Here is a 12,183-nt window from a genome sequence, read left to right as displayed (position 1 = left end):
CGGGTTTTTTTTTTTTTCAACAGCCCCCCCGTTCGGCGCGAGACAAGCCCGATGCAGGGATTTAAAAAAAAAAACGCACAGCGCTTACCTGAATCCCCGCGCTCCGGTGACTTCTTACTTACCGGTTGAAGATGGCCGCCGGGATCTTCTCCCTCCGTGGACCGCAGCTCTTCTGTGCGGTCCATTGCCGATTCCAGCCTCCTGATTGGCTGGAATCGGCACGTGACGGGGCGGAGCTACACGGAGCCGCTCTCCTGCACGAGCGGCCCCATTCAGAAGAGAAGAAGACCGGACTGCGCAAGCGCGTCTAATCTGGAGATTAGACGCCGAAAATTAGACGGCACCATGGAGACGAGGACGCCAGCAACGGAGCAGGTAAGTGAATAACTTTTTATAACTTCTGTATGGCTCATAATTAATGCACAATGTACATTACAAAGTGCATTAATATGGCCATACAGAAGTGTATAGACCCACTTGCTTTCGCGGGACAACCCCTTTAATATGTCCAGTCACCTGAATGTACCACAGGTGACTCTGATCAATGTTAAAGAAAAACAAACAAAAGATGATCAAAAGGATAGGGAGGCACCAAGAGCTAAAGTGTCATAGCAGAGAATGTCGATATTTTTGTGTCTGTGCAAAATGTTAAGGTCCATTTAGACGCAACATTTATCGCTCAAAATTCGTTTAAGCGATGAAAAGTGAGCGATGGTTGCTTTTAAAAAGGACTGTTTCAACTTATGTGATTACCGTTGGAAAATGGACGATAAACGATAATTGAATGATAGTTTGTTTGAAAAGCATGTGCATCGGTGAAGGTAATAAAAATCGTTAAACGACTGAACGTTTTGCATTTTACCAAATAATAAGCCAACTGGCAAACAATGGATTTTAATGGGACTGATAGACAACAATGAACGAATTACTAACAAAAAATGCACGATGGACACACGTTTACATGTAACGATTAACGCTCACTTTCAATAGTTTTAAAGAATTTTAAGTGATAATCGTTGTGTCTAAATGAGCCTTTATTTTTCATTTAAAAAAAAGTTTACAAAGATTAGTAAAATAATTACTAAATATTAAAAAGAATATAACTACTATAATACTGCCTCCTATGTACAATAATATAACTACTATTATACCGCCCCCTATGTACAAGAATATAACTACTATAATACTGCCTCCTATGTACAAGAATATAACTACTATAATACTGCCTCCTATGTACAAGAATATAACTATTATAATACTGCCCCCTATGTACAAGAATATAACTACTATAATACTGCCCCCTATGTACAAGAATATAACTACTATAATACTGCCTCCTGTGTACAAGGATATAACTAATATAATACTGCCTCATATGTACAATAATATAACTACTATTATACCGCCCCCTATGTACAAGAATATAACTACTAGAATACTGCTCCCTATGTACAAGAATATAACTACTATAATACTGAGCCCTATGTACAAGAATATAACTACTATAATACTGCCCCCTATGTACAAGAATATAACTACTATAATACTGCCTCCTATGTACAAGAATATAATTACTATAATACTACCTCCTATGTACAAGAATATAACTACTATAATACTGTCCCCTATGTACAAGAATGTAACTACTATAATACTGCTCCCTATGTACAAGAATATAACTACTATAATACTGCCCCCTATGTACAAGCGTATAACTACTATAATACTGCCCCCTATGTACAAGAATATAACTACTATAATACTACCCCCTATGTACAAGAATATAACTACTATAATACTGCCAACTATGTACAAGAATATAACTACTATACTACTGCCCCTATGTACAAGAGTATAACTACTATAATACTGCCCCTATGTACAATAATATAACTACTATAATACTGCCCCCTATGTACAAGAATATAACTACTATAATGCTCCACTCTATCGACAAGAATATAACTACTATAATACTGCTCCTATGTACAAGAATATATTTACTATAATACTGCCCCTTATGTATAAGAATATAACTACTATAACACTGCCTTCTATGTACAAGAATATAACTACTATAATACTGCCCCCTATGTACAAGAATATAACTACTATAATACTGCCTCATATGTATAAGATTATAACTACTATAATACAGCCCCCATATACAAGAATATAACTACTATAATACTGCCCCTATGTACAAGAATATAACTACTATAATACTGCTCCTATGTACAAGAATATAACTACTATAATACTGCTCTCTATGTACAAGAATATATCTACTATAATACTGCCCCCTATGTACAAGAATATAACTACTATAATACTGCCCCTATGTACAAGAATATAACTACTATAATACTGCTCCTATGTACAAGAATATAACTACTATAATACTGCTCCCTATGTACAAGAATATATCTACTATAATACTGCCCCCTATGTACAAGAATATAACTACTATAATACTGCTTCTATGTACAAGAATATAACTACTATAATACTGCTGTCTATGCACAAGAATACATCTACTATAATACTGCCCCTTATGTATAAGAATATAACTTATATAATACTGCTCCCAAGCTGTGAAGTTGTGTCTTGGTAGCTCTCCTCATTTCTGCAGAAATCTCATGGTGGGGCTACCCTGACTGTGGAAGCTCCCCAACTAAGCTGATTTCAAGTCTAGATACAAGTCCAAAGGAGAAGTTTGAGCAAATTAAAGTGAGAATGGATATACTCCAAGTATAAAGAAAGAAGATGGAGACTTGGACGTGTATAAAATAAAAGTAGCATCAAGTGAAGCTAAGAAGAGTGGAGTTACCGGGCTGGCAGCCCCAGCACATGGCTTCCTGCACAAGTAAGTGACTCAGAAAAAGTTTATTTAGTTGGAAATATGAAAGGTGTAAAGCGGAACCAGTTCGGTGCCCTGGAGGTGAGTTTGAGTGCTGAAGGTGAGGTAGAGCGCATCACATGCAGCCAATGTGCAGTAGGTGAGGCAGAGCGTTTTACATGCAGCCAGTTTGAAGGAAGTGAGGTAGAGTGCATCATATGCAGTCAGTGTGCCGGAGGTGAGGCAGAGCCCATCACATTCAGCAGGTGTGCAGCTAATCCCTCTAGCACGCAGACAGCGGCGGGCATCACTAGAGGGACAGATCCTGCAGGAAAGCCTGCAGAAGCCATGGAATGGTCACCAGCATGACACTAACTATAGGGCCAGGTGTTCAAGACAAGGAATGTGGTGAGGTTCAAGCACAGAGGTGCCAAAGAAGATTTATCAGAGAGGAGTTTTGTAATCCATTGCAACACACCATACCGGGGTGGGCAGCAATGGTGGTAGTCACTGTGTCCTGGCTGTTTTTCCTAACAAACTAATAATAAAATAATAATTTAGTTTTTGGTTATTTTGAGCTGCCCGTAAGGTCGGATAGCGTGACATGATAATTTGGCATCATGAATTTAGCAAATTACCATCTCACCCAATCTGACTTTACGGTTAGCTCAAAATAGCCAAGAGCTAAATTATTATTGTTCAACTGCACACCTCCTTCCACTCGTGCGGGAAAGCAGCCAGGCCACCATGACTACTACCATTGCTACTTACCTCACCACAGTCTGGCGTGTTGCAAGTTTTTGGCATTACGAACAGGATTGAGCCTCTGCACCTTAATAGTCCTTAATTACGCCCTAATACTCATGATACAACAATTAAATTCTGCTGACACACGTAACTCCCACCTAAATCATGTTCGCTCTGTTATGTCTTTCAAACATCTAAACTCAGAAATTCAGACAGAACTCATACGGCACTCGGAATCAAATGGAACTGGCAAAACTCAGATGGCAGGAAGTCACACAGAATATGGATGCTGAGAAACAGACTCCATACCTGCATACGGGCATAAACCAAAAACTGCACAAAACACTCATCTGTATACCTGCACACCTAGCTAGATGGAATAACTCTAGGAATTACGAGGTATTCATGTATATACGTGTTGCAGAATATATTGGCGCTATATAAATAAAGATTATTATTATTATATTTTGGCCAAAATGTGGGGTGATTGTCCTGATAGGGACCACCCCGTGCTGGAACCTAGGGACCTACCTCATCCCAAAACACTTTAGCAATATTCTTCAATAAACTGTCATATGAATTTCCAAATATTTCCAAGACCCTTTCTATGCTGTCACAGATTCAAAATTACCTTTTAAAGCACAAAAGCACATATTTTAGGCTGAAATCCTATTTCAAGGTACAGAGGCTTGGATCCTATTAATTTCAGAGCATAGGAACAATCCTGCTTGTTTAAGTAATAAGGTGCAGAGGCTCAATCCTGTTTGTGATGCAAAAAACTTTCAACACGCCAGACCATGGTGAGGTGGGTAGCAATGGTGGTAGACATGGTGGCCTGGCTGCTTTCCCCCACGAGTGGAAGGAGGTGTACAGTTGAACAATAATAATTTAGTTTTTAGCTATTTTCATGTGGCCAGACCATATGTAGGCCGAGTCCTGTGCCAGACAAAATAATAAAAAAAGTGGGAAAAATAAAATAAAAGGAATTTGTCCCTTCTTCTGGAGTGTAGTATGGTACCTCAGTGCAGATGTTACGGTGGTGAGAAGGGACTCTTGGAGGCAGGATTAAACTTTGAATCAGTAGGACAATTTATTCACAGATGAGCAGCTTCAACAACTTTATACATTTCATGTTGCTTTGTTACTTGGGGTAGATATACATTTCCATTCAATATGCAGGCACTAAGTACAGGAAACTTATCTGTAGGCTAGGGCACTTCATCAGGTGAAAAGCATACAATTCTTTTTCTATCCTATATACTTTGTCTTCTTGCTTCTCTCACTGTTGCTTCTATTTCTTTAGGTTTAAATCTTCCTTTCCCCTTTAGTTACTATTCCTCAATCTGTTCCCTTCTTCTTCTGTATTTGCTTAAAGAGGTTTTCCAGTCAAATACCATTCATGACCTATCACCGATCAGCTGTGATCATGCTGTCAGCAACGCAATAACACAGAGGTCAGAGCGGAAGCCTCCACGCTGACCTCTGTGTAGTGGCCGACACTTGTAATTGCAGGCATGGCTCTCAATGAAATCAATAAGCGCAGCTGCAGTTACAAGCGCCGGCCACTACATGTGAAGTTGGTATGGAGACTTCCACTCCGATCTCTGTGTTATTGTGGTGCTGATGGCATGTGCCTGCACAGCTGATCGGTCGGGGTCCTGAGTGGCAGACCCCGGCTGATCAACTATTGATGACCTATCCTGAAGATAGGTCATCAAAAGTATTTGACTGGAAAGGCCTTTTAAATTGATTCTTTTCTCTTGCAACAATACTCCTTTTTGTACTCACATTTTCTCCTTCTCACCGCACTGTCTCACTTGAGCTCATTTGTACAACTCATTCTTTATTGGCAGGGAAAGAGGTTTCTGTTTTTATTCTGTTCAACCCTGAAAATGTTTTAAGTGCGGCAAAGTGGGTCATGTATCAAGTATCTGCATGATGATGAAGTGTAACCTGTGTGGTGAGGTTGGCCATGTATGTGCAGAATGCCATAATATCCGCTGTAATTTGTGGAAGGATCAGTCACCCTCACAGGGATTGTCTAGACGCCTGACGCAACATCTATAAGGAGCTTCCTGATGAGGAGCTTGTGGTGGGGGTAGATGCTGATGAGGAGGAGGCTTTGATGTCAGGGGCAAAACTGACAAGACAAGAGGTCCAGCAGGGGATAGGTAATGCATCGCCAGAACCTCAGCCTTCAGATGGCACAACGTTGCATAGAGGTTGTTCCCCAGGGCCAGCAGCAGCTAGAGGTGGCTTCCGCGATAGCACCATTTGTATCTGAGGAATGTCAATATAAACGGAGTAAGAGGAGGAAAAATAACAAGTCCTCTAGTAAGAATGGAGAATATAATCGCCAGCAAAGGACCAACAAAAATGTCAGTTCATCAAGCAGGAGTTACAGTATTATGTAATATATATGATGTTCTATCAGAATCAAATGGTGATTTTGAGCAAGAACTTGGAAGAATAGAGAACGAGTGTGGTGTGGTCACGAAGGAGCATCCTCCACCAAAAAGGAAAATGTAATGAGTCGGATATGGAGACAGGTGGTGCGCAGAGCGGCTCATATGCTGACATGTGATGATGGCGTCCATTTCTTTGACCTTATTGTGTTGTATTCTGATGGTGGGTTTTTCATTAAAAGTGATATCAAGCAATGTAAACATTATTAAAGTGAGAAGGACGAGACATGCCATTTTTGACCATCTCAGATATCTGGATACAGACATTATCTTCCTACTGGAAACACATCTGACCACATTAGGACCTATATGTGAGACTGAGAGAGAATGGCGGTCTAGTCCTTCTTTCTGGTGACTGGCTGTAGAGCCCTATGCTTGAGTAGTAATACTGTTCAACACCAATAAAGAGACGGTACATGGATGAACGGAAGTAAGAATAGGAAGATGTTTGGTTCTGGAAGTCATCATTCATGGTAGAACAATCTGGTTCATCAACATCTATGGCCCAGTGACTGATAGGATCCAGTAGTTTGATGAGCTGAAGCAGTAGCTCTTTAACTCTGAACCTCAGAATATCAATGTTGCCAGGACATCAGGTGACAGATCCTCGGGCAGAACGGTGACGTGGGACTCCAAGGTCTTAAATAAAATGATCCTGCAGATCGGCTCTAGTGATGTATTCATACAAGGTGCTGGGAGGCCGCAGTTCATGTATTCCTGTGCTGACAGGAGCAGTAGCATAGATTTTGACTTTGTGAATCCTATTGAGAAAGTTAGCAGCATATGTGAGAAAATCATCCCTTTTATTAGACCACAAGGCCTTGTATTTTTGCTTAGGAGCCGCTGAGCATCCTGATGTTGGTTGGGGGTTGTGGAAAGTAAACCCCAGTCTCCTGGATGATGTTCATGTTCAGAGTTCTGTTAATGCCCTTATTCAGAACCAACTTTTATGACAACATGGCTGACTGGTGGGAGGACATTAAGGAGGAGATCAGATCTCTCCTACTGAGGCTGTCAGGAAACAAAGGGAAAAGTAAGTATAGCCAGTATCTCAAACTGCGTAAAGAATTAGAGCCACTCCATTCGGCAGGTAGGGATGCCAAGAAAAGATCAACCGACTGAAATCTTAGATAGGGCAGTATCAGTACAATCAGTATGCCTCTCTGGTTCTTGAATGGGATTATGGGTCCTTAAGGGCACCTGATCCCTTTAAGCAGTTCTCAGGAGCGAGTGGCAAACAAGTTGGTTACAGGTCTCACTGACTCCCAGGGCATTTTGCAGAAATCTTGGGAGGGTATCCTGGGTGTGGTGAGATCTTACTATGCTGACTTATTTCAAAAGAAGTTTTGGATAAAGAAAATATGACTCAATTCTTGGAGGCAACTCTAATTCCTGATACGAATGATCTAGAATTTTCCCCTTTGACAGCTGAATTAACGGTGGAGGAGGTTAAGGAGGCTATTGATAAGTTACATATAAAGAAGGCACCAGGAGCTGATAATATAACAGTAGAATTTTACAAGAAATTTAGAGAGCACTTGGCTCCAATCCTCATGGATGTGTACAAAGCCTATATAGAAAATCACCCGATGCCGCCATCCATGAGAGTGTCTTCATTAATTCTGCTGTCTAAAGGTAAGGAGCCTAGCGACATCAAAAACTGGAGGTCTACTGCTCTCTTGAATGTCAGCAGGAAGTTTCTTGTAAGGTACTGTCTTCTAGATTAGTCTGTTGTCCCCGACACTGTGGGCAGGCTGTCAGTTCGACACAGTAAAAGGGTGGAACATCTCTTGAGCAGTTATCTCTGCTCCTGCACACTTGCGTTTTTCTTGCTCATTTTTTTTCACGTGATATCGCTGCTTTTTTGGGGGGACTTTCTAATGTTAAAAATGCATTGCAAGTTGGTGCTTTGTAATTTTTGTGTGATGCGTTTCTAAAATTAGAAAGTCCCATTGACAATCGCGTAAAAAAAACAAAGCGATATCATTTGAAAAAGACGCACAAGAAAAACGCAAGTGTGCAGGAGCCCTAAGAGCCATATAACGCTCTTGGGTGTGGGAGATATATTATGAGTCTCGACAAGGATAAAGTCTGCGTTAAAGTTGATAATACTGTCTCCTTTGTACAAGAATATAACTACTATAATACTGCTTCTATGTACAAGAATAAAACTACTATAATACTGCCCCCTATGTACAAGAATATAACTACTATAATACTGCTCTTATGTACAAGAATATAACTACTATAATACTGTCTCCTACGTACAAGAATATAACTACTATAATACTGCCTCCTAGGTACAAGAGTATAACCACTATAATAATGTCCCCTATGTACAAGAATATATCTACTACAATATTGCCCCCTATGTACAATAATATAACTACTATAATACTGCCCTATATGTACAAGAATATAACTACTATAATACTGCCCTATATGTACAAGAATATAACTACTATAATACTGCTCTTATGTACAAGAATATAACTACTATAATACTGCTTCTATGTAAAAGAATATAACTATTATAATACTGCCTCCTATGTATAAGAATATAACTACTATAATACTGCTTCTATGTAAAAGAATATAGATACTATAATACTGCTCCCTATGTACAAGAATATAACTACTATAATACTGCCCCTTATGTACAAGAATATAACTACTATAATACTGCTCCCTATGTACAAGAATATAACTACTATAATACTGCTCCCTATGTACAAGAATATAACTACTATAATACTACTCCCTATGTACAAGAATATAACTACTATAATACTGCCCCCTATGTACAAGAATATAACTACTATAATACTGCCCCTTATGTACAAGAATATAACTACTATAATACTGCCCCCTATGTACAAGAATAAACTACTATAATACTGCCCCCTATGTACAAGAATATAACTACTATAATACTGCTCCTATGTAGAAGAATATAACTACTATAATACCGCTTCTATGTAAAAGAAAATAACTACTATACTACTATCCCCTATGTAATACTGCCCCACTTGTAAAAGAATAAAAAACTATAATACTGCCCCCCATGTACAAGAATACAACTACTATGATACTGCCCCTATGTACAAGAATGTAACTGCTATAATACTGCCCCTATGTACAAGAATATAACTACTATAATACTGCCCCCCATGTACAAGAATATAACTACTATGATACTGCCCCATATGTACAAGAATATAACTACTATAATACTGCCCCCTATGTACAAGAATATAACCACTATAATACTGCTCCTATGTACAAGAATATAACTACTCTAATACTGCTCATATATACAAGAATATAACTACTATAATACTGCTCCCTATGTACAAGAATGTAACTGCTATAATACTGCCCCCAATGTACAAGAATATAACTACTATAATACTGCCCCCTATGTACAAGAATATAACTACTATAATACTGCCCGCTATGTTCAAAAATATAACGACTATAATACTGCTTCTATGTACAAGATGAGCCAATCACAGCCATTCAGTGATGTCGTTCACTAATTGTCTGTGATTGGCTCATCAGGCGCCCGCTGTGAAAGGCTGCCTGCGCTCGTTTAGCCAATCACAGCCCTTGCTTTGCTCGAGACGGTGTATTCAAAGCCCTGTCACCAGCAGAAGGCAGCTGTGACACAGAGGAGGACACCGCTGGGACACCGCCGGCGGGACACCACCGCAACAACCAGCAGAACACTACGGCCGACACCCTCGGAATGCCGCGTACCATGTAAGTATTAATTTGGGGGGGAGGAGCACTAGAGATAGGTCCTATTTTTGGGGAGGCCTTATATTTCCAGCCTCCTCCCAAAATTTGATAGGTCTTACTATCGAGGTAGGACGTATTTTCGGGTAAACGCGGTATAATACTGCCCCTTTATACAAGAATATAAATACTATAATATGGCCCTCTATGTACAAGGATATAAATACTAAAATACTGCTCTTATGTACAAGAATATAACTACTATAATACTGCTCCAATGTACAACAATATACCTGCTATAATACTGCTTCTATGTAAAAGAATATAACTATTATAATACTGCCTCCTATGTATAAGAATATAACTACTATAATACTGCTTCTATGTAAAAGAATATAGATACTATAATACTGCTCCCTATGTACAAGAATATAACTACTATAATACTGCCCCTTATGTACAAGAATATAACTACTATAATACTGCTCCCTATGTACAAGAATATAACTACTATAATACTGCTCCCTATGTACAAGAATATAACTACTATAATACTACTCCCTATGTACAAGAATATAACTACTATAATACTGCCCCCTATGTACAAGAATATAACTACTATAATACTGCCCCTTATGTACAAGAATATAACTACTATAATACTGCCCCCTATGTACAAGAATAAACTACTATAATACTGCCCCCTATGTACAAGAATATAACTACTATAATACTGCTCCTATGTAGAAGAATATAACTACTATAATACCGCTTCTATGTAAAAGAAAATAACTACTATACTACTATCCCCTATGTAATACTGCCCCACTTGTAAAAGAATAAAAAACTATAATACTGCCCCCCATGTACAAGAATACAACTACTATGATACTGCCCCTATGTACAAGAATGTAACTGCTATAATACTGCCCCTATGTACAAGAATATAACTACTATAATACTGCCCCCCATGTACAAGAATATAACTACTATGATACTGCCCCATATGTACAAGAATATAACTATTATAATACTGCCCCCTATGTACAAGAATATAACCACTATAATACTGCTCCTATGTACAAGAATATAACTACTCTAATACTGCTCATATATACAAGAATATAACTACTATAATACTGCTCCCTATGTACAAGAATGTAACTGCTATAATACTGCCCCCAATGTACAAGAATATAACTACTATAATACTGCCCCCTATGTACAAGAATATAACTACTATAATACTGCCCGCTATGTTCAAAAATATAACGACTATAATACTGCTTCTATGTACAAGATGAGCCAATCACAGCCATTCAGTGATGTCGTTCACTAATTGTCTGTGATTGGCTCATCAGGCGCCCGCTGTGAAAGGCTGCCTGCGCTCGTTTAGCCAATCACAGCCCTTGCTTTGCTCGAGACGGTGTATTCAAAGCCCTGTCACCAGCAGAAGGCAGCTGTGACACAGAGGAGGACACCGCTGGGACACCGCCGGCGGGACACCACCGCAACAACCAGCAGAACACTACGGCCGACACCCTCGGAATGCCGCGTACCATGTAAGTATTAATTTGGGGGGGAGGAGCACTAGAGATAGGTCCTATTTTTGGGGAGGCCTTATATTTCCAGCCTCCTCCCAAAATTTGATAGGTCTTACTATCGAGGTAGGACGTATTTTCGGGTAAACGCGGTATAATACTGCCCCTTTATACAAGAATATAAATACTATAATATGGCCCTCTATGTACAAGGATATAAATACTAAAATACTGCTCTTATGTACAAGAATATAACTACTATAATACTGCTCCAATGTACAACAATATACCTGCTATAATACTGCCTCCTATGTACAATAATATACTATAATACTGCATCCCTATGCACAATATAACTACTATAATACTGCTCCTATGTACAAGAATATATCTACTATAATATTGCCCCTTTCTCAAGAATATAACTACTATAATTGTGCCCCGTATGTACAAGAATACTTGTACTGCCTACTATGTACAACAATATAACTACTATAATACTGCTCATATGTACAACAATGTAACTGATATAATACTGCCTCCTATGTACAAGAATATAACTACTATAAGACTGCCCCCTATGTACAAGAATATAACTACTATAATACTGCCCCCTATGTACAAGAATATAACTACTATAATACTGCCTTCTATGTGCAAGAATATAACTACTATAATACTGCCCCCTATGTACAAGAATATAACTACTATAATACTGCCTTCTATGTGCAAGAATATAACTACTATAATACTGCCCCCTATGTACAAGTATATAACTACTATAATACTGCCTCCTATGTACAAGAATATAACTACTATAATACTGCCCCCTATGTACAAGAATATAACTACT

Source organism: Eleutherodactylus coqui, chromosome 10 (assembly GCF_035609145.1).
Source record: "Eleutherodactylus coqui strain aEleCoq1 chromosome 10, aEleCoq1.hap1, whole genome shotgun sequence".
Lineage (NCBI taxonomy): Eukaryota > Metazoa > Chordata > Amphibia > Anura > Eleutherodactylidae > Eleutherodactylus > Eleutherodactylus coqui.
Note: the sequence above shows the minus strand (reverse complement) of the source record.